Raw genomic sequence first — 23181 nt, forward strand, 5'->3', positions numbered from 1 at the left:
ACACTGCTGAAAAAATTAAATTATATAAACTATTAATAAGGCTTGGAAATACATAAGGTTGAGATTTTTTTTAGGGTATCCATCAATTCTTATTATTCCATATGTCTACAATAAAGAGACTGCTTGCTTTCTTAGTGCTAGATATTTTGAACTTTTGTAGGAAGAGGGACGGATTTTTACAAATGGCACAGGAGGACATTACCTATCATTCTCAAAGGAATTTTAACAAAGAAAAATTACCTTCGAAAACATTATCAATCTACAAAGATATTTTTATCTATGTATTTAAAGCAATAAATCATTTCTGTGGCATTTTGGTGTTTTCATTTCTCTCTCATGTTTTTAGAGAGAAAAGGGAGGGGTTACTATTTCTAAGATATAGAAATATAGTATCCGAAACGGAGTTTGAAATAAAACTGTCACGCTCTGGAAGCTGCATAATATAGCTCTCACACTAGACAGAATATTTTTTTCTCCCTGAAATAAAAGAGAGATAATGTATATGAATATGAAGCACAAAGAAGAGTGGAGATGGAATTTTTTTCAGTGATTAGGGATTTTACGCTAAAATTTTCCCAGATGTGCTCCTGAAAAATTGCATGTAAGCTAAATTTCTGTAAAGAGTAATTCTCCCTTTTATATACAATATCATTTTGGAGATATTTCATCTCTCTGGGCCACAGTTTTCTCAAGTATAAAATAAAGGGGTAGGAGTAGATATCTTATGCCTCTTTTAGCTCCAGAACTCTATGACCTTATTTCTGATAGATTTTCAACTGGCAATAGGTCCCAAAACTTTTGCTTACTTTCTGGGACAAAAGTTAGACATCTGTAGGTAAAACTTAATGACACCAGAGGAGTTTCTACTTAAAGAGATTCAGGAGTGACTCTAATTGTGAGGCTTAGTAAAGTGTTGTTCATACAGCATGACTTGCTTACGCAAACTTAGATAACCGAGAACTTGTGCATTTTATAGACAGCTGGGAAATATTTCATACTTCACACTGGTTGAAGTGAAGGCAGACAGAAGTTATAGTAACAGAAGAACTCTAACATCAGTGATTTATGGGGCAAGAACAAGGTCAACATGGCAATGTGTGGGGGATGGTGGTGCTGGTACTGCTGTATATAAGTTTCTAAAATATTCTGGAAATAATTTTTGAAATGAAACCAGAAGCTGATACATTTCCTAGGCTGAGGTAAACAAGATGAAAGTTAAACATGAGAATGGTTCCACTCAGCTGAACTCCTAAAGGTGGAACTTATGACACCTTCCTTCTGGAATGTGATTGAGCTGCTATTCCACATAGGATGTTAAGGTCAGCGTTCAATGGCAGCAGAAATTCAGGGAGTAGAGCCAGCTGATGACTGAGAGGTCATAGCATTTTAGTTAGTCCAACAGGTATTTTCACCTCAAACTCTAGTGTCAAGGTAGCCGTCATTTGAACTGGGTTGCTGATTTCATTACCCTTCTCTCTCATTCTTACCTTTTTCCTTATACACTGAAGTGATTAGCACTGCTATTTTTGCTCAGTGTTCCTTGTGACTTGGGAAATTCCCCCATCATTCCCCTCACTATACAACGAACACATGTCAAATAAATGACCCAACAACACTCTCTGGCTGGAAGATTCAGTAAATCCCTGTGAAATAAGGTCTGGAGATCTGTGTCTCTCATCCTTATTGCCGTGCCAAGGACAAGGTAAATGAGCTCTCTAAAGTGCATGTGGTATTAACAGTTATTACCATGATTAATATCTAGTGGAATGTTCAGCTAATATGCATCAGCCAACCATTTTTATCTTAATATAATTGAGATGTCCCAAGTGAAGGGAAATCGGTTTCCCCTGTGAAGTTCGAAGACTGTTAAAAATCTTATGATGAAGGAAGGATACTCAGTTGTCTCTAATCTCAAACCATTTATTTTAATATACTATAAACCACCCCAGACAATTCTTATGAGAATATAGATACAGAAATATCAATGCCCATAATGTGCTTACTATATTTCAAACTTCTTTCACATAAATGACAAGACTCAATAAAATCAGAAAGTTTATGTACATGTCACAACCAATCTAATGTCAGGGGTCATGGAGATGTACTTTAGGATTATAACATATAATACTTATTTTGGAATATGAACTGATAAATCTGAATGGTTCCTTTCCATGTTAAATTGGTTACAGCCCATTTTTTTTTCATATTTTCTGATAGAAAATAAAAGCATTTCAGGGGTAAACTAATTTTTCAATTCATTTAAGATCTGACTAGAGTTCTAGATCTTGAAACATAAATTGGGCATAAAGAAGCAGAATTTTATAAGAAAGTCTAATAAATTATTTGATGTACAAAAAGTCTGTATAAATATAACAAAAGTCTGTTAAATGTAACAGCAAAGTCTGTTAAATGTAACAGCAAAAGTCTTAAATATAACAGTTAGTTACCACTAACTAAAATTACCAGCAATAATGGAATAGATAAATTGCTGAAATATTTACTCTAGATATAGTCTATTTTAAAGTGTTAACTTAAAAAAAGTCTTCATAGCCTTCATTTGGCTTAATATAACACGATATGTAGTTAAAAAGTTATCTAAGAAGGGATAGCTAGGTGGCTCAACCCCTAGGTGGGTTAAGCATCTGACTCTTTATTTTGGCTCATGTCATGATCTCAGGGTCATAAGATTGGGCCTGGCTGGGTGTGAGCTTGCTTAAAATTCTCTCTCCCTCTCCCTCTATATCTCCCCTCTGCTCTCTTTCTCTCTCTAAAAAAAAAAAAAAAAAAAAGTTATTTGGGGCACCTGGTTATCCTAGTCAGCTAAGTGCCTGCCTTCAGCTCAGGTCATGATCTCAGGGTCCTGGGATCGAGCCCTACATCAGACTCCTGGGATCGGTCCCTGCATCAGACTCCCTGCTCAGCGGAGAGCCTGCTTCTCCCTCTGCCCCTCCCCCTTGCTCATGCGCGCTCTCTCTGTCTCTCTCTCTCTCTTGCTCTCTATCTCAAGTAAATAAATAAGATAAAAAAATAAAGTAAAAAAAGTTATCTAAGAGAAGGAAAAATACTTCATAAAGGAGTTACAGGCGATATTTCTTGTGGTGAAGTAAATCTTCAAAAAACTATAATGACTATCAATGTACAGATGTATTTCAATAATTATATACTCTATTAATTTTTTTTAATCCTTTGGCACTTCTGGTCATAGTGGCAGACATCTGAATGTTCAAAAGTATTTTTTTAATAGAAAAAAATAGATATTCTATTGCAAAGCCAAATGATAAATTTATCATTAAAACACATGAGGTTACTTTAATTGAAATGATAATAATGCTATAAATGGTAATAATACCACATAGAATTAAGAATTAACCAACAAATGACAAATGCACACATATATACACAAGTTGGTACTAGCCTCTCAGGAAAGGGAATTTAAAATTACTTATTATCACATACTACTAGAAATAATTATCTCCTTTCCAGGCAAACAAGATACAAATAACTTCTTGCTATCTTAAAATTTAAATGAAATTTATATTTTAGCTTTTGTTGGTGAATTTTCAGTAAGGTTTCATTGCTCTTCAAATCTAGACAATTTCTTTTTTCCAAATCCCTCTCAAAATTACAGGATTTCTCATACCATGACTTCTTACAGTGCTTCCATCCAATGGTGAGCAAGGACTTTAAAATATCTCTGGCTTAAACTAAATGTTTGGTGGTTTTTGGCAGGACGGATACCTTCTACATAAACAGAAATTAGGACAGACCCTAGATTTAGAATGGACTCTAAAAGCTGAAACATTATAAAAAGAGAAAGCTCAGGAGCCAATAGTCATGGCCTATCTTTGCTTCCTACTGAGTATCAGAACAACATTTTGAAAGACTTTTGATAATATTTTTAAGAAATCAGAATGCAGGAGGGAGTTAAGATGGTGGAGGAGTAGGGGACCCCTTTTTCAGCCAGTCCCCTGAGTCGAGCTGGATAGGTACCAGACCATCCTGAACATCCACGGAATCAGCTTGAGACGCAGAAAGATACATCTGGATCTCTGCAAATGAACATCTCCAGCGCTGAGTATTGAGGTACAAAGCGGGTAACCGTGAAACCGCGCACAGATATCGGAAGATAAATGGAAGGGGGAGGGAGCCACCGCCTTTGGGTGCTGGGAAGTGTTAGCCACCTGCATGGGGAGCAGGCGGACTCGCGGACGAGACCATGAGCCAGGAAACGCGTGCCACCAGACTGAAACGGAGCTCCGGTGTGCTCATTGGAACCAGACTGAGACCGGGAGCTCCGGGAGCGCGCGGGGGCAGCTGGCGGCTGGCGGTGTTAGAAACACAAAGGACAGAGACCTGCTGGCCCTGGAAGTGAGGGCTGGGATGCCGGGTGTGGGGCGCAAATCCTGGGACGCTGCAGGGTTGAGCAGCACCAACAGAAACAGAGTTAAAGTGGCCAGAACATCAGTGGGGAACGGTCCGCAATCCCTCTGTTCTGAGGCAGAGGCTGAGATTCGGCCGCTGCTGCTCTGACTCTCAGAAGAGGCACAGCAAACTGCAAGGGAAAGCCGCCAGAGAACAAAAGCCTGGAAACACCGGCTCACAGTGTGCCCATCCCCATCACCCCTCGCAGGGGACACGGAGACTCTACCCAAACAGGGTTGCCTGAGTATCGGCGCGGCAAGCCCCTCCCCCAGAAGGCAGGCTGAAAAATCAAGAAGCCCACATTCCTAAGATCCCTATAAAACAAGGGCGCACGGCCAGGGTCCCGGTCAATAATCTGGGCTCTGGACAACCCCGCACCCTCTCCTCATCAGAATGACGAGAAGGAGAAATCCCCCCCAGCAAAGAAAAGACAATGAGTCTGTGGCCTCTGCCATAGAACTAATGGATATGGATATCACCAAATTATCAGAAATGGAATTCAGAGTAACAATGGTCAAGATGATGTGTAGACTTGAAAAAAGTATTAACGAAAATGTTAATGAGAATATAGAATCTCTAAGGACAGAAATGAGAGCGAATCTGGCATAAATTAAAAATTCTATGAATCAAATGCAGTCAAAACTAGAGGCTCTGACGGCCAGGGTGAATGAGGCAGAAGAACGTATCAGCAAATTGGAGGATGGGTTAGTAGAAGAGAAAGCTAAAATAGAATCTGGACTCAAAAAAATCCACACTCAGGAATGTAGGTTATGGGAGATTACTGACTCAATGAAGCGTTCCATGTCAGAATCATCAGCATCCCCAAGGGGGTAGAGAAAAACAGAGGTCTAGAAGAGATATTTGAACAAATTCTAGCTGAAAACTTCCCTAATCTAGCAAGGGAAACAAACATTGGTATCCAAGAGGCAGAGAGGACCCCTCCCAAGCTCAACCACGACAAACGTACACCACGTCACGTCATAGAGCAATTCACAAATATTAGATCCAAGGATACAGTATTGAAAGTGGCCAGGGCAAAAAATTTCTCACGTACCAAGGCAAAGGTATTAGAATTACGTCAGACCTGTCTACACAGACCTGGAATGAGAGAAAGGGTTGGGGGGGCATTTTTAAAGCTCTTTCAGAGAAAAACATGCAGCCAAGGATCCTTTATCCAGCAAGGCTGTCATTCAGAATTGATGGAGAAATAAAGACCTTCCAGAATCGCCAGTCATTGACCAATTTTGTAACCATGAAACCAGCTCTACAGGAGATATTAAAGGGGGTTCTATAAAAGTAAAAAGGCCCCAAGACTGATACAGAACAGAAAGTCACAATCTATAGAAACAAAGACTTTACTGGCAACATGGCATCATTAAAATCATATCTCTCAATAATCAGTCTCAATGTAAATGGCCTAAATGCTCCCATAAAGTGCCACAGGGTTGCTGATTGGATAAAAAGATGTGACCCATCCATTGGCTGTCTACAAGAGGCTCATTCTGAACCTAAAGATACATTCAGACTGAAAGTAAAGGGATAGAATACCATCTTTCACACCAATGGACCTCAAAAGAAAGCTGGGGTAGCAATTCTCATATCAGACAGATTGGATTTTAAAATAAAGACTATAGTTAGAGACACAGAAGGGCACTATATTATCCTTAAAGGATGTATCCAACAAGTGGATATGACAATTATAAATATCTATGCCCCCAACAGGGGAGCAGCAAGATATACAAGCCAACTCTTAACCACAATAAAGAGACATATAGATAAAAATATGTTAATAGTAGGGGACCTCAACACTCCACTATCAGCAATAGAGCACCCATGCAGAAAATCGACAAAGAAACGAGGGCTTTGAATGCCGTACTCGACGTGTTGGACCTCACAGATATATATAGAACACTACATCCCAGAACCAAAGAATACTCATTCTATTCTAATGCCCATGGAACATTCTCAAGAATAGACCATGTTCTGGGTCACAAAACAGGTCTCAACCAACACCAAAAGACTGAAATTATTCCCTGCATATTCTCAGACCACAACGCTCTGAAATTGGAACTCAACCACAAGGAAACATTTGGAAGAAACTCAAACACTTGGAGACTAAGAACGATCCTGCTCAGGAATGACTTGATAAACCAGGAAATCAAAAATCAATTTAAACAATTTATGGAGACCAACGAGAATGAAAACACAATGGTCCAAAACCTATGGGATACTGCAAAGGCAGTCCTAAGGGGGAAATACATAGCCATCCAAGCCTCACTCAAAAGAATAGAAAAATCTAAAATGCAGTTTTTATATTCTCACCTCAAGAAGCTGGAACAGCAACAGAGGGACAGGCCTAATCCACGCATGAGGAAGCAGTTGACCAAAATTAGAGCTGAAATCAATCAAGCAGAAACCAGAAGTATAGTAGAGCAGATCAACAGGACTAGAAGCTGGTTCTTTGAGAGAATCAATAAAATTGACAGACCACTGGCAACACTTACCCAAAAGAAAAGAGAAAGGACCCAGATTATTAAAATTATGAGTGAAAAAGGAGAGGTCACTACGAACACCATTGAAATTGGAAGGATTATTAGAAATTTTTACCAACAGCTATATGCCAATAAACTAAGCAATCTGGAAGAGATGGAATCCTTCCTGGAAACCTATAAACTACCAAGATTGAAACCGGAAGAAATTGATTCCTTAAACAGGCCAATTAATTATGAAGAAATTGAGTCAGTGATAAACAACCTTCCAAATAACAAAACTCCAGGCCTGGATGGTTTTCCTGGGGAATTCTACCAAACATTCAAAGAAGAAATAATACCTATTCTCCTAAAGCTATTTCAAAAAATAGAAACAGAAGGAAAGCTACCAAACTCATTCTATGAGGCCAATATTACCTTGATCCCCAAACCAGGCAAAGACCCCATCAAAAAGGAGAAGTACAGACCGATTTCCCTAATGAATATGGACGCCAAAATCCTCAACAAGATCCTGGCTAATAGAATCCAACACTACATTAAAAGGATTATCCATCATGACCAAGTGGGATTCATCCCTGGGATGCAAGGGTGGTTCAACATTCGCAAATCTATCAGTGTCTTAGATTTTAACCAGAAAGAAAAATTCAAAAATCATATGATTCTCTCAATAGATGCAGAAAGAGCATTTGACACAATACAGCATCTTTCCTGATTAAAACCCTTCAGAGTGAAGGGATAGAGGGTACATTCCTCAATCTCATAAAAACCATCTATGAAAAGCCTACAGCAAATATCATTCTCAATGGGGGAAAAGCTGGAAGCCTTTCCCTTAAGATCAGGAACACCACAAGGATGCCCACTCTCACCATTATTATTCAACATAGTACTAGAAGTCCTTGCAACAGCAATCAGACAACAAAAAGGGATAGAAGATATCGAAATCAGCAAAGAAGTCAAAATGTCTCTCTTCGCAGATGACATGATACTCTATATGGAAAACCCAAAAAAATCCACTCCCAAACTATTAGAAGTTATAGAGCAATTCAGTAATGTGGTGGGATACAAAATCAATGCTCAGAAATCAGTTGCATTTCTATACACAAATAATGAGACTGAAGAAAGAGAAATAAGGAAATCCATCCCATTTACAATAGCACCAAAAACCATATGTTACCTTGGAATTAACTTAACCAGAGACGTAAAGGATCTCTATTCTAGAAACTATAAATCACTCTTGAAAGACATTGAGGAAGACACAAAAAGATGGAAAAATATTCCATGCTCATGGATCGGAAGAATTAACATAGTTAAAATGTCCATGCTACCCAGAGCAATCTACACTTTCAATGCTATCCTGATCAAAATACCGATGACATTTTTCAAAGAACTGGAACAAATAGTCCTTAAATTTGTATGGAACCAGAAAAGGCCCCGAATTGCCAAGGAACTGTTGAAAAGGAAAAACAAAGCTGGGGGCATCACAATGCTGGATTTCGAGCTGTACTACAAAGCTGTGATGACAAAGACAGCATGGTACTGGCACAAAACAGACACATAGACCAATGGAACAGAATAGAGAACCCAGAAATGGACCCTCGGCTCTTTGATCTTTGATAAAGCAGGAAAAAACATCTGGTTGAAAAAAGACAGTCTCTTCAATAAATGGTGCTGGGAAAATTGGACAGCTATATGCAAAAGAATGAAACTTGACCACTCTCTCACCCCATACACAAAGATAAACTCCAAATGGATGAAAGACCTCGATGTGAGACAGGAATCCATCAAAATCCTAGAGGAGAACATAAGCAGCATCCTCTATGATATCGGCCACAGCAACATTTTTCATGACACATCTCCAAAGGCAAGAGAAACAAAAGATAAAATGAACTTGTGGGACTTCATCAAGATAACAAGCTTCTGCACAGCCAAGGAAACAGTCAAAAAAACTAAGAGGCAGCCCACGGAATGGGAGAAGATATTTGCAAATGACGCTACAGATAAAAGACTGGTATCCAAGATCTACAAAGAATTTCTCAAACTTAATACGTAAGAAACAAACAAATCATAAAATGGGCAGAAGATATAAACAGACACTTTTCCAATGATGACATACAAATGGCTAACAGACACATGAAAAAATATTCAAAATCATTAGCCATCAGGGAAATTCAAATCAAAGCCACACTAAAATACCACCTTACGCCAGTTAGAATGACAAAAATTGACAAGGCAAGAAACAACAATTGCTGGAGAGGATGTGGAGAAAGGGGATCCCTCCTACACTGTTGGTGGGAATGCAAGTTGGTACAGCCACTCTGGAAAACAGTGTGGAGGTCCCTTAAAAGTTAAAAATTGAGCTACCCTATGACTCAGCCATTGCACTACTGGGTATTTACCCCAAAGATACAGACGTAGTGAAGAGAAGGGCCATATGCACCCCAATGTTCATAGCAGCTCTGTCCACAATAGCTAAATCGTGGAAGGAACCGAGATGCCCTTCAACAGATGACTGGATTAAGAAGTTGTAGTCCATATATACAATGGAATATTACTCAGCTATCAGAAAGAACGAATTCTCAACATTTGCTGCAACATGGACGGCATTGGAGGAGATTATGCTAAGTGAAATAAGTCAAGCAGAGAAAGAGAATTATCATATGATTTCTCTCATCTATGGAACATAAGAACTAGGAAGATCGGTAGGGGAAGAAAGGGATAAAGAAAGGGGGGGGTAATCAGAAGGGGGAATGAAGCATGAGAGACGATGGACTCTGAGAAACAAACTGAGGGCTTCAGAGGGGAGGGGTGTGGGGGAATGGGATAGACTGGTGATGGGTAATAAGGAGGGCATGTATTGCATGGTGCACTGGGTGTTATACGCAACTAATGAATCATCGAACTTTACATCAGAAACCAGGGATGTACTGTATGGTGACTAACATAATATAATAAAAAAACATTAAAAAAAAAAGAAATCAGAATGCATACTTGTGATGAAATTTATCTCTCAGCCAAAAGATAATGAAATTTTAGAAATATTAGTAAATATTAGATTTACTGCCATTAAATCTAGGTATAAGATAAAAATACTATTATCACTGTTATTTAACACTGTTCTGGAGAATTAGGTGAAGTAATTAAATAATAGAAATATATAAGATGTATAAAATTGAAAGAGGCAAAATGATAAAAATTTGCAGATGATAAATAACTGGAAAATCTGACTCAACTGAAAACTATTATAATGAAAGAACATTAATGTATCAAATAAATGATGACAGTGAAAACTTAAAGGTGCTTACTATGTACAGCAGTGTTCTACATATATTAACTCATTTAATCCTCTCAACAATTCTATATAATACCATCATCTCTTTTTATGGACAATAAGGAAACAGGTCACATAGCTGGTATGGCAAAGGTGGCATTAAAAAAATTTAAGGCTGTACTCTTAATCACTACACCAAACCGTTTGTAAAATCTTTCTATTGGTATTAAAAAAACAGCTAGAAAATATAAAAAAAATAATAAAATATCCCAATTATAATAGCTACAGAAAGGTTAACATAGAAATAATCCTATCAAAAAATATGCAAGAAAACTTTAGAATGCCACAGAGGATCTTAAAAAGAAGACAGGAAGATGTACCTTGTTTTTGTAAAAAATAAAACTCAATATCATATGCCAATTTTTCCTACTTGTCTGTAAATTTAATTCAATGACAATATAAGTACCAAAATGATTTTTTTTCCCAGGGGAGGGAGAAAAAAGACAAGCCAATCCTACTATTCATCTAGAAACAGTGGCACATGTGTGATATAATTATAATATTAATAACCTCTTGGCACTGGAAAATAAATAACCTGAATGAGATAAATATAACTGAAAAAAGATTCAGAAAGAGACATGGATTCATGTGAGAATCTAGTTTACCATAAGGGCATTTAGAATCAATGGGAACCATTTATTCAAGTAAACAAACATGTTATTAACTTTAGACTAATTCAAATATCTATTTGATAAGTATAAAAGTTTAAAATCTATTAAGTCAAGTCCGTGTGGACTCTATTTATCCACTCTTTGCTAAGTATTTATTTTACTTAATTTCTGTAGGATTTCTGAACAATAATCTCTAATTCAGATAGCTATATTATGGAATAATATTAGCTTAACAAGGGTTTCTAGTTCCCCATTTTGGCTTTGGGGGAAATGAAAAAAGAAATAACCTTTAGCAATGATTCTCTAGCAGATGTGAGAATGCTGCAGATAAGAACTGCCTTTTTTTTTTTTTTATTATGCACCTTACTTTCTGAAATTCTGTGTTAGCATCTGTATAAACCAGGTTAACAAGCTAAATTTTTAGCGGATTTATTTCTAATATGGCTTATTTATTTTGCATATTTTAGGATATCCTGGAAGAAAAGCTGGAAAAAACAAGGACACTGATACTTTGGGATTGTGAAAATGATTAGACTCACTGAATCCTGTAATATAACAACTGGGCCTGTTGTGGCTAGCCTTTTAACAGAATTGTGCCAGAATCCATTTCTCTTTAAATGACATGGAATGTCATTGATACATGAAATGACATCTCTGAACTCTGAGGTTGCATAAGGAAGACCTCAGTGCAGGACCCCAGATATTTATTAGCAAGTTGGAATTGTGCTATCTGTGCCCATCACTCTTCATGAAGAAAATATATTCTATAGACTTCCTGGTGGAAAAACATTGCTGCAGGAGCTGTCTCAAATCAATACTGAATTAAATCAGGCTGCAAAGAAATAAATACTGTCACCAGCATACTTTCCAAGCAACTGCAGTGTGGATATGTTAATGCTGTGTCAAAGCATCAGCTGTTCTGATGTCTGTAGGAAAGTGTGCCATGGTCTCAAATCAGATCAGCTGCCAGGTGGACCAATCCTAAGTAGGATACTCTACCCTAATCATGAGAATTGTTATTTTCAGCAAAGGTGACAATAATTCATATTTATTTTCTTCGTTTGTGTTTCTCATCAAGAAATCCACCTCCAACACCCTCCTACTCACAACTTCTAAACATCTCTCTTTTCCTTCTCAAGAACCTTTCCCTCCACCCTGGCTCCCCAATCTTCCTTAATGTAAGATACTCTAGAAATCTCTTAGTGCTCATTCAGTCATTACATGATTTTTTTTTTTTTTTAATCTGGCTCTGGAAATTTTTTCTGTTCTTGTTTCACACTTGCTGTGTTTACATGGCACTGCTCCATTCATAACAGGCTTGTGCATACTGAAATCCCCACATTTAGAGAAGGAGCATTTATTAATTTGATGACTTAGGATGAGGAGACCCATGGATTTCTATAACTCAGAGGAAACAAATATCTTTAATATGTAACTGTGAATTTTCATTTCCTAGGATAACTTCACACACAAAAAAAGAAAAATAGTAAATGTTTAAAAATATAGTGACAAGATATGGAACATGTAAATATTTCAAGCTTCAGAGAGCTGCAGTGAAACAATTAGGTTTCTTAAATGAGAAAAATAGGAAGGGTCACTGAGAAAAAACAATGATAAATATGCATCACTAATTTAGTTTCTTGACGTGGAAATAAAGAATTATCCTTGAGTTATTTTGTTACATTTATTTATTTATTCTGTTTCATTCCACAAAGGATTTGAGAGTTTGGTTCAGTTTACCCTTCTAAACAATTTAATACATGTTTTTATCCCTTCCTGATATATTATTTCCATCTGCCAAAATAGTTTTCTGGTGTGCTGAATTAAATTACACCCAAATTTGGAACTGATATACTGTGGGAAAGGAAGTTTATATAAAATGATAACAATCTTGCTACTCTGGACTTAAGCTCGTCTTAAATAACACTTGAGACTGGAAAACGAACAGCAAGGTTGTGATGGGGGCAAGGCTGGGGCGCTGCTGACCGTTCCCTTCATCTGAACTGATGTGTTCTCAGCCACCTTTCAGCGTGCACCCTCAATTAGTAACCTATTTTGAAAAGATGCAGTAAACACTACTATGAAATGAAGACTGAATACTCTGTAACTTAAAAACCTTAACAAATTAAATCATCAAGTGCTTGGGATGTACTAGATGCTCAATAAGTGTTTACTGAATGAATATAACTTAGTCAAAAGTCTCTTAGAATGATGAAGAAAAAAGGAAGAGTAAAATTAAAGTTTTTTTAAAATCATTACTTTTGATCTTGGCCTTTCCTCTATCCCTTCCAACCTTTCTCTTGCTTCTTTACATTTCTTCTCTTGAAGAAAAACTGTTCATATTTTTCAGTTTTCAGTGGGGGACAACATTTTGTCACTTTCAATTCCTGATGCTGTCCGTGTTGTATGACAACACTGTTTCTGTGTTTATGCTCATATATACTCATATGGTGGTACCCTGTAATTATTACTTCAATCATGACACACTTTCTGAGTTGATTTAATAGGGTTTCCTTTTACTGATTTCAAGAGGGAAAATACCATAAAGTTTTTTGAGTCCTGGATGAATTTCTTACTCTAATTTATTTCCACATGAATGGCGTTTGAAATTCCACTGTTGTAGGTCAGTATCTCTGATTAGGAACTGCTTTCACAAAGCAGAACAAGGAGTGGAGGAGCCGGAGAGATTTTTAAGTAGTAAAGACAAAAAAAGAGGCTCAGAGAGTGAGTAGGCTGAGATTGCTGAATAGTGAAAACAGGTGGTGGTTTTGGTTCACGAAAGGTAAGTTAACTTGCCAAAAGAGGTTAGACATAAATAACTAGAACATAAGCACACTAATATAAGAAATACACAAAGAATCAATACAAAAATAACACCATAACCATAAATATGAATGTTTTATCATTGAGGTTTTTTCCTGTTATGAATGAACATTCCTGTTTACGTGCAAAGTCATGAGAAAATTATATGCACATATCATGTTAAGAATCACCCAAAGATCTTAGTAAAAACATGGATTCCAGTAGCCAACTTCAGAGAAATAATTTAGTAGATATTTGTGGAGTCTCAAATATGCACTTTCAATAAGTATAGAGGATTTTGAAGACCATTCTTCAGATACGTTGTCTTACAGGAAATAGAGTAAAACAGTGGTTTATTTGAATTAACCTTTTGTTAATTCACTCAAAAATAATGATTACTAGGTACTATTTATTGATATGCCAGGTATGACAGGCATTGAAGATACAGTTGAAAATAAGAGATAAACATATATATTGTAAATATATAATATAAAATAAATATACATTTACATATAAATATAATATTAATATGCTTATATTAATATTATATATTAATAAATATATAATAAAATACATTTTATATATAAAATAAAAAACATATAAAATAAAACATATTATAAATACAATGCATTCTATGAAGGAAAATTAGAATGCTTGATGAATAAGGAGCTGTGACTAAGCAATTAAGGGCTTTGTTCAACTGAGAGTTAACTGGTATAACCTTATTTGTGGTAATTAATTCAACTAAATACACGTATGTTGAGAACACACTATTTCTCAGGCATTGAATTAGGCCCTGGGGCTTGAGCGATAAGAATGGTTCTTTCCTCAATGTACCCATAAACTATTAGAGAAGAAAATATGTTATTATTTTATTTATTAAGAAGTTACGTCAACCATTATGCTAAGCAGTGAGGACACAAAAATGAGGAAGACAGTTCTTATTCTTCAGGATTTCTTCTAATAAAGGGAATGAAGGCAGATATAGAGAATTTAAGGTAGAAGTATGTATGTGGTATTACTAAAACTAAAAGAAATCTAAATCTAAAACTAAAAGAAAAATATGAGGGAATGATCCTGATGGAAGAATTTGGTAAAGTAGGAAGGGAAAGATCATGCAGGGCCTTGTAGATAGGAGTCTTGATAAGAATTTGGTTAAAAAAGATTATGTTGAGGGTGGGCCAGAATCCAATACAGCTGGTGTCCTAAAAAGGGAAATGAGAAATTTGGATACACAGACAGACATTCAGAGGGAAGTTAATGAGGGACAAGGTGGCCATGTGACTGGAACGATGCATTTACAAGACAAGGAACACCAAGGATTATTGGCAAATACCAGAAGCTAGAAGAGGCAAAGAAAGATTCTCCCCATGAGCCATCAGAGAGTACATGGATCTTCCAACATCTTGATTTTGAACATTTAGTCCCCAGAAGTGAAAGATGATGAATTACTGTTGCTTTAAGTAAAATAATAATAATAATAGTAATAGTAATAGTAATAATAATAATAATAATACTAAAAGATTATGCTAGTTTAAGTCTGAAGAATAGAGAGGAACAAGAATGTAAACAGGAAATTATTGTTAGGAAAGCAGGTGAGAGGTGACGGCAAACTTGACTAAAATGATGTCGTGAGAGATAGAGGGAAGTGAACAATATTTATGAATAGGGCTTTTTGACTGACTGAATTTGGAAGAAAAGGCAGGAGTTAAGTATGAATCTTGTTACTGACTTGAAAAAGTAGGGGAATGATAATGGTGGTTACTGATATAGGGATTGCTGGAGGAGGAGCAGCTTTAAGGGAAAAAAGAAATTCTGTTTTGGATATGTTCAATTAGAGGTTACCTGTAAAACATCCAAGTGGAGTGTTGAGTAGACATTGGATGTATGGGTCTTCTAGGGCTAACAAGAGAAGCTGGAGCTGGAGCTAATATCTGGAAGCCATGGTAAGTACATGATGTAAGTATAGAATACTGTGCAATATTTTTCTTGTGAGGACCAGAAGGAGGCCTACACAGAACCCTGAGGAATGCCATATTTAATGACATAAAAGGACAGGTGGAGACAGTGAAAGATAATGAGTAGAAGTAACAGAAAACAAGGAGATTGGGGTGTATGAAAAAATTCAGGAAAAACAATGTTTGAAAACTGGGAAGAGTTAGCTGTCCTAAAGGTTCTTAAGAGCTCAAGTAACATCAGGGCTGAAAAAAATAATTTGTGACTTTTGTCAGGGGGATGGAGAAGGTAGAGCATAAAGCGAAGTGAGTGTAAGAATAAGTGTCAGGGCGCCTGGGTGGCTCAGTTGGTTAAGTGTCTGCCTTCAGCTCAGGTCATGATCTCAGGGTCCTGGGACTGAGCCTTGCATGGGGCTCCCTGCCCAGCGGGGAACCTGCTTCTCCTTCTCCTTCTGCTGCTCCCTCTCTCCTGCTTATGCTCGCTCTCTCTCTCAAATAAATAAAATCTTAAAAAAAAAAAAAGAATAAGATAGGTGTCATAGAGGGCAAGATATACATTCTGTGTGTCTCTAGATAATGGAAAAATTAAGTCACGTAAATAAAAAACTACTGAAGAACGGTGATATTCTTTATCTTTAGACCTACATGTATGTAATTGAGACAATAATGTGATTAATCTTGCAATCATTATTCCTTTTTTAAGGATGTGAGGAATTTATCACCAAGAATTTAAGAATTTGCCCAGGCATTTTAATTCAGCTCTCCAGTATAAATAACTAATTGAATAATAACTGAGTAATCTGGTAATATACTGATTATGGTAAATGGATTAAAATATAATGACAGATTTTTATAAATGATAAACAGAAGATTAATTATATATAAAGAAAAAAATCAGCTATACTATTAAATACTGAGAAATAACAAATAGCATAGACTTCAAAAATAGCAAGGCTTTATCCATTAAACTTAATATGATGGTAATACATATAGCTTTTCCATGTAGCTTTAACCCAAACAGTCCTTGATGAAGTGTCAGATTCTGACAGACTACTCAATATCAGTTGTTCACTTCCTTAACTTCAGAAACAAGTTCTCATTAGCTCTATCCAACTTGGAGGAGTTCCCTCTTTGACTAACAGAAGTAAAACCTGACTTAGTTTAGAGAGAGATCAAAGAAATTCTCTCTCTGATGATTAGCTCTGCTTAGGGATGACTGTTCATATCAAGATTCTCTTTTAAACATTAGACAGACTTCAGAAATCTTGCTGGTGGAATTACTGTCCTCTCAACTAAGGCATTTCTTGCCAAAGACTAAGAGCTTCCACTAACACCATTCTTCTCAGTATAAGGGGTCAAAATTAGTTAAAATACAGAACTAATAAAATCAACTGAAGTTCATAGAGTACAAGGATATGTCTCCCTGGCTTTGCCCTTTCTTTTGATCTTCACTTCCCCTTTAGCAACTTATATAGCTTTATCTTATAAATATGAAATTATACACTTTTCCCTATGATATTTATGACAGAGTAGAACATATTTTTGAAATGGCAAAACTCATCATTTAAATAAAATGTAATAAAAATTAAATGCAACTTGCACACATAATATGATGATGTCACTAACAAGGAGAAATGATTTCTGGTAGGCTTAGACTACAGAATTCAAGAAAGGTATAGTCAAAGCAAAAGACTGTTGGATGCATGATTAGAATAACTACATTAAGTTATTAAAAATATAATTTCAGGTCTGTGTATTTAAGTTAAAAATCTTCATTCCCCTTTCTGATCAATGAAGCATGAGAGACTATGGACTCTGAGAAACAAACTGAGGGCTTCAGAGGGGAGGGGGGTGGGGGAATGGGATAGACTGGTGATGGGTAGTACGGATGGCACGTATTGCATGGTGCACTCGGTGTTATACGCAATTAATGGATCATCGAGCCTTACATCAGAAACCGGGGATGTACTGTATGGTGACTAACATAATATAATAAAAAATATTATTATAATAAAAAAAACAAAGTTAAAAATCTTGTATTATTGTAAAATCTTGGCCCCTATATACCAAATACACCAGAACATTAACAGAACTCCATGTGTTGCAAATTCTCTTGTTAGCAGAGGAAATGTGACCTATCCCAGCGAATGGGCTCTTTTACCAAAGTTCAGTATGCATTAGAAAGAATAAGTAAAATAAAATTAGATAAATAGGCAATACTATTTTTATTTTCCATATACCCTTTATTAGAGTGGCTTGAGATTGCTCATGGTGATGAAAAAGGAATTCTTGATGTCCTTTACTTACATAAACTCTATCTTTCAAAGGCTCATTGAAATAAAATGAGTTGATAAGAATTGATAAATACCTAGTATGTGTAAGGCATTATGTGTTAAGAAAAATGCCCACTTATCTGTACCCCATAGGTTCTCATATTATTTTCTAGATACTCTAGAACTTTCATTTGGAATTTCTTCCTTATCTGAAGAATCAAGAACGTGTTAAAACCTTTTTTTTAGTTTATTTTTAATTTCTAAGTCATAAGAAGTTATTTTTATTTTTATTGCTTTCTAGTTTCACTAAATAATGATCTGAGGAATGTTGTCTGTATTATTTCCACTTCTTAAAATTTATTGAAATTTACTTGTGGCCTAAAATGTGGTGGTTTTTTTTGTTTGTTTGTGTGTGTGTGTGTGATTTTTGGCCAAAGCCAAAAAAAATGATCACTTGAACAGATTTATTTCTGAGTACAGATGTATAACAATATCTTAAAAATAACATTTGTCCAATTAGTGTTATACAGATACAGCAACAGGAATGTCTTTTCATCACACATACGTGGTAGTCATATGAAGACTTAAGAAGAATTGGATTCAGATCTGTTTTGTAAAAGCTGCTGATTCTATGATATTTTGAATCTCAAAATGACAATGGAAGACAGTAGGTAAAAGTACAATGCAGTAGCTGTCACTGTGGTGGTGCTATGTACTCTCAAAAATAATCTAATTCTGACAAAAAAAAGTATATGTAACCAAACAGAAAATAACAAATTAAATGATAAAAGTGGTCTTTAAAAACACAAAGTCACTCACATTCACAATAGTTATATTGGATTCAAGAGACCTAATGTCTCTGATATACTTTTTCTTTAATAGTATATAAATTTCTTGAAGAGGGGAAAATTGCACATGCAATCCTATTGCTTTTTAAAGTTAATCTTGAGATTGAATCAGTAGTAGTTTTTTGTTTTTGTTTTTTAAATAAATTCATCAACAATTCAATGGTAGTGATGAGGCATGGCCAAATATCTCAATGGAAGGATCCTAAGAATTTCCTACCTTCCCCAAATCTTTTAATTTTTTTTTAAGATTTTATTTATTTATTTGACAGAGAGAGAGACAGCCAGTGAGAGAGGGAACACAAGCAGGGGGAGTGGGAGAGGAAGAAGCAGGCTCCAAGCGGAGCAGGGAGCCTGATGTGGGGCTCAATCCCAGGACCCTGGGATCACGTCCTGGGCTGAAGGCAACTGCTTAATGACTGAGCCACCCAGGCTCCCCTACCTTCTCCAAATTTTATAGTCAAAGCACCAAGTTATAATGGTGACTTTCCTTCCAATCATTCCACTTAATGTTTAAACATTCATCTGAATAGATGGGGGCATAAATATGTATATTTATATATATTAAATGAACACAGCAGAGCCTTGGTAAATAATTCATCTCAGAATTAAGACAAGTAAAAAAAACAAAACAAAACAAAAACAAAAACCATTCAGCTTGGCTCAACCATGCTTCACTCTCACTTGGGTGTACATCTTCAAGCATGGACATACTGAAAATAAAGACCAAAGAACAACTAAGGAATGAAATTTGCTCTTTTAAAATGTAGACTAGGGAAAGGATAAGAAGAAAAGGTTGGTAAAGGACATCAATGATTACATAAATTATCCATATACCCTACAAAGACTTTGGTGGTGAGAGACAGAAGTTTTGTTACAAACTGAGAATCACTATATATATATACTGTACTTCTACTAGCAGAGAAAATAGTTGTTGAGATTAATTTTCATAGCTTGTATCACAAAAATTTTCCCTAGTAAAGAAAATTATTAATTTATTGCACAGTATATATTTTTCAAACCTCAAATATTCCCTTGAGTGTGTAATTTTCCATTCCTTTCCCATTCCTCTCCCTATCCCAATTCCCTTAAAGCTTAAGCTAATCTTTAATGTAACATGTCACTAATCCATCTATTTTCAAACTACTAGTTCATTTATCTATTATAAGTAGGAATTTCAAAATATATTCAGTTTTAATAAATCCATTTCATTCTATTTATCAGTTATATAACTTATACAAATACATATGTATATATATATTTATATTTATACACATCTACCTATCTAACTACCTATATATTTTTAAAATTAATAAGCTGTTGTTGGAATTGTGAAGCAGAATCTTAGCTATTTAAGGAAAAGCTGATGGGAAAGACATTGGCACTAGATGAAATAATTCTTTTGGCAATTCTTTAGTAGTTTCCAGATCAAAATAGCATTAAAACTAAGAAGTAAAGGTTAAAGTGAAATCTTAAACTTAAATTACTGAGGTAAAACTGCCAGAAAGATTCCTTCTTTGGAGAGCCAGTCTCCCTCACCCTACTCCCCTTACTGTTTGTAGTGACTTCTAAATGTAAAGTAATAGTAATAAAGCTAGCATAGCTGAGCAGAAAGGGATACCAGGACATCTCTTCTTTTATACATATTATTTAGATATAGAAGATTGTCATAAAATTCTTGGGTAGTTTTCAAAGTTGAGACCTTTAATCTTTAATTACTAAACATGTAATAATAATGTTACCATTTTTGAGTGCTTATTATGTATTAGATACTGAACTAGGTACTTTACATATATCATTCTTAAAACAATTCTGCAAGGTAGGAATTATTATAATTATGCCTGCTTTTACAAACAGGAAACTAGAACAGTTATAAAGATTATAAGATTATAAAACCAAAGGAGCAGGGTGAAATTTAAAACCAAGTCCACGTAACAGCAAAGCTCATGCTTTTTCTACAAAATGGGTCTACTTCAGGGAATAAATATGTACATGCATGTATAAATTCATGTTAATTAGAGTTCTCTCATAGCTGTTTTCAAGCTTCCATTCTACTCGTCAGAGTGCAGTTTATGTTTCAATTTTAAAAAGCCACTTTTTATCTGTTTAAAATTTGACATGGATATATAGTATATAAATCTGAATTGTGATTATTCTAAATGTAATGAATATGCTTTTATAGTATGTGCATACATTTTTTTTAGTATCTGCTTTTTATTATATTAAACATTTAAATTTGAACCAAGAAGGCTCCAAATAAACAGAAGGATGGAAAAGGGGGACAAAATTTCAGATAAAATGTAAATAAAATAAAATAAAATATTTTGAAAAAATAATTCTATAAATATAAAATTCTGACAAAATAGATAGTTTAAAAAAGAATTCTATTAAATAAGTATGGTATTTAAATGGATAATTTTAAGAAACCCATAAAGTTACAAAAATTGACTTAAGAAGAATGATCAAATATCTCCCTAATTAAAAGACAAGAGGCTCAGATGGTTTTATAGACAAGTTTTACTCAATCTGTAAGAAACAGATAATTCCTCTTATGCAAACTGATTGGACAGTAGAAATGCAATCTTTTTTCTTTTTTCAAGATTTTATTTATTTATTTGAAAGAGAGCACAAAAGTGGGGGGAGGGGGAGAGGAAGAGGGAGAAGCAGACTCTCCACTGAACAAGGAGTCCGCCCTGAAGCTTGATCCCAGGACACTGGGATCATGACCTGAGCCAAAGACAGATGCTTAACTGACTGAGCCACTCAGGCACCCCAGAGAAATACAAGAAAAGACTGACAAGGACATACAGAAAGACTGACATGGACAGATAAGAAAATTATAAATTTATTTCACCTCTGAACACAGATGTAGAAATTCAGTATTAGCAAATACTAGCAAATAAAATATAGTCAATATTTTTTGTTGTTGTTGTGACCTAGTAGAGTCAATCTCAGGAATGCACTTAATATCAGAAATTTTAATAATGTTACACATTATCATATTAAAGGAGGAAAATGGATGATCCTAATCAATCCTTACCAGTTGAATAAGCATTTGATAAAATTCAACACTCATTCATGATAATCACTCTACTAAGAGAAAAAGGGAAAAATTTCTATATAAAAAATTACCCATCACCCGTATAAAGTATTTATCAAAAACATCAAACCTAGTGGTGAAACTAGAAGCATTTTCATTAAATTTAGGTACAAACAAATCTATCCACTCTCATAACTTCTAGTTTATTTTATACTAGAGATCTTGTCCAATGCAATAAGACAAAAAAATCAAAGACGTAATCATAAAAGTAGTAACTAGAAAGATATTTTATATGTATTTATATGATTGCATTAGTTTCATAAACATCCAAGAGAATCCACAATCTATTAGATTTAAAAAGAGAATCAAATTCAAAATACTCGGTATTTACTCAAAGGAGTTGAAAACTTTTGTCTACACAAAAATTGCACATGGACGTTAATGAAGCTCTATTTATAATTGCTAAATTTAGAAGAATTAAGATGTCCTTCAGGAGGTGAATGGTTAAAAAACTTGTACATCCATGTCTTGACAGTCAAAATACCATCAACATTTCTCACAGAGCTAGAACAAAAATGCTAGACATGTTTCCAAAGGGAACGGCAAGAAAGGCAAAAATGAACTATTGGGATTTCATCAAGATAAAAAGCTTTTGCACAGCAAAGGAAAGAGTCGATACAACCAAAAGACAACCAACAGAATGGGAGAAGATATTTGCAAACAACATATCAGATAAAGGGGTAGTATCCAAAATCTATAAGGAACTTATCAAACACCCAAAGAATAAATAATCCAGTCAAGAAATGAGCAGAAGACATGAACAGACATTTCTCCAAAGAAGACATACAAATGGCCAACAGACACATGAAAAAAATCCTCAACATTAGTCAGCATCAGGGAAATGCAAATCAAAACCACAATGAGATACCACCTCACACAGGCAGAATGGGCAAAATTAACAAGTCAGGAAATGACAGATGCTGGCAAGGATGTGGGAAAGGGTAACCCTCTCACACTGTTGGTGGACATGCAAGCTGGTGTAGCCACTCTGGAAAACAGTATGGGGGTTCCTAAAAAAGCTGAAAATAGAGCTACCCTATGACCCAGCAATTGTACTACTGGGTATTTACCCCAAAGATACAAATGTAGTGATCCAAAGGGGCACCTGTACCCCAATGTTTATGGCAGCAATGTCCACAATAGCCAGACTCTGGAAAGAGCCCAGATGTCCATCAACAGATGAATGGATAAAGAAGATGTGGTATGTATATAGAACAGAATACTACTCAGCCATCAAAAAATGGTATCTTGCCATTTGCAATGATGTGGATGGAACTAGAGGGTATTATGCTAAATGAAATAAGTAAATCAGAGAAAGACAATTATCATATGATTCTCAATCATATGTGGAATTTA

The 23181-nt window shown here is 35.5% G+C and overlaps 1 protein-coding gene across 2 annotated transcripts in view; it reads right to left on the reverse strand.

Annotated features, from left to right (window-relative positions):
• TBCK (TBC1 domain containing kinase) overlaps positions 1-23181 on the reverse strand; it is a 201409-nt gene that overhangs the window by 46487 nt on the left and 131741 nt on the right. The gene's annotated exons all lie outside the window — the stretch shown is intronic.

This window comes from Ursus maritimus, unplaced genomic scaffold, assembly GCF_017311325.1.
Source record: "Ursus maritimus isolate PB19 unplaced genomic scaffold, ASM1731132v1 scaffold_11, whole genome shotgun sequence".
NCBI lineage: Eukaryota > Metazoa > Chordata > Mammalia > Carnivora > Ursidae > Ursus > Ursus maritimus.